This window comes from Carassius carassius, chromosome 43 (genome assembly GCF_963082965.1).
Source record: "Carassius carassius chromosome 43, fCarCar2.1, whole genome shotgun sequence".
Lineage (NCBI taxonomy): Eukaryota > Metazoa > Chordata > Actinopteri > Cypriniformes > Cyprinidae > Carassius > Carassius carassius.
This window is the reverse complement of record NC_081797.1, coordinates 6410480-6412524: the sequence shown is the minus strand read 5'-3', so window position 1 is coordinate 6412524 and position 2045 is coordinate 6410480. Positions and strand designations below refer to the sequence as shown.

At 37.5% G+C, this 2045-nt stretch overlaps 1 long non-coding RNA gene across 1 annotated transcript; it reads right to left on the bottom strand.

Moving 5' to 3' along the window:
* Nucleotides 1–797: 797 nt before the first annotated feature.
* Nucleotides 798–1789, bottom strand: LOC132125507 (uncharacterized). Its single transcript, XR_009426927.1, has 3 exons — nt 1709–1789; nt 1340–1533; nt 798–977 (listed from the first exon to the last, which is right to left on the bottom strand). It is a non-coding gene; the product is annotated as an uncharacterized LOC132125507 (long non-coding RNA).
* Nucleotides 1790–2045: the final 256 nt, after the last annotated feature.

The following is a 2045-nucleotide window of genomic DNA, read 5'->3' as shown; positions in this document are numbered from 1 at the left end:
CACTTAGTGAACTGAAATGTATCACTGCATTAAAGGCGGGAACCTGCCTAAATGAGTTTATGGGATGTGTTTCTGTGAAGGATGGCTCATTTTACTAGAGCAACAACAGAATCAGTCGAAGGCGTAAGTAGTTAACACCCAGAAGATCTTGTGATGGATTTTTCTTAAAGATCAGCGTGATAAATGACACTTTCCTGGGAAAGTACAAAGGAATATTAGCTTGATATTAATGTGCGGAGACACATGGAGGACACTGACTGAGAGTACAAAAGAAGGAGTTTTAAAATATAAAACTAAGGTTCCTGTGTGATCCCTGCCACAGCCTTTGTACTCGGGCACGTCAGCGGCCAATTTAGTCATAATAAAAGTTTCTTTTTGAGCATGCAATGAGTTTAAAGAAGTTGGAACAAGATGAGATTATAATGGCATGAAATGGTATCACAATAGCCTACACTTCAAAGAGTCCTGAAATCACCCTAGAAAAACATTGAGATAAAACAATGGTAGGACACTCCATCAAGTTAGCAAAGTCCCAAACTGACCCATATAAGAGTAATTCAAAGATTTTGTGATGTCATGATGAGTTAATTTAAAAAATATCTGCTGGCTGATTACGTTTCCTTTGCTGGCTACATTTACATTACATTTATTCATTTAGCAGACGCTTTTATCCAAAGCGACTTACAGATGAAGACAGTGGAAGCAATCAAAAACAACAAAAAGAGCAACATAATTTAAGGGCTACATAATTTTCCACCCTGTTGAGTTTAGTTTGATCGGACGTTGTTTGTTAGGATATGCTAAATAGCTGAATGAATGCATATAATTGCATTTTTAGCAGCACTGAACACAATCTGCACAAGGCAACTGACATAACATTCTGACATGCCCTTTATTATCATTGCAAAATGATTAAATACATTATAAAGTAGCAGTTAAATCCTGACTGGCCTGGCTCCTTTAAAGGGACACAACATCTAAAAGGATAGAAGCAACATTTGTACATTTCTTATAAATTTTGTTATATTTCTATTATATATAATGTGTGTGTGTGCGCGCGTGTGTTTTGCATGCAGTTTTGAATATTGTGATTTTGTTTGTTTTTGTTTTTGTTTTTTTTATAAATGCCCCAGAAACATTGTCTCATTTGGCCAAAAACAGCTGAAAATCACAAGAAGTGAGTACCTGACATTGACGGTGCTTTAAAAAGACTTTTTAAAGCCCCAGAACTTCTGGAGATAACCATATTCTCATATTCCCCTTACAGTAAATGTCTTTGCTTGAAAACTGAACATTTGCTCTATGATTTGGAGATTAAAAATTAATTGCATTTAAATACCACGTAAGCTTGGGATGACATCTTCGATGAGGAATAAAGGAATCCGCTTGGCAGTCTCGCTGATGGAGATCGGTGTTTGGCAGGGGCCTGGTAACTGGTGAGACTGCTGCTTTCCAGAAGTTGTCAGGTGCTGTCACAACCAGCTTCAGCTCCTCACGTCACGTTTCCTGTCAGGTTTGATGGCGTTACAGGCTCTGATAAACATATGGTGTCACACGACATGCCAGAAAACAGAATGTAAATTGCTCATTGGCAGAGCAGCCACAGCAGTTACACAAGCATTTAATTCGCCACTGGAGTAGCGTTTAAACTAACGTTTAAAGAGAAGTTCAAATAATACAGAAGCTGGTGTATTACATAGAGATCTACCTTTCTAATGTCTTGCATGAAATTACAAATGTAAGATGGCAAAATCGTTGATCCAAAGAGGGGGCCATGCCCACCACTAGCTCCACCCCTGTTCACACCCAATCAGAATCCACCCTCCTTTAAAGCGATCGAGCATTTAGCTTACAATAAACAATGTTATCAGCCATTGGTGTGAACACTAATATAGTTATCATTATTGTTAACATTCTTACCACAAACTGGTCTTAAATGTCATGTTTTTGCACAATATTATTGCATGAATTTTGCATTAATTATTAAAAGTTGTAGTGTATCATGCAGTGATATCGACCTAAACTGATTTTTGCTTGTCGGTAAT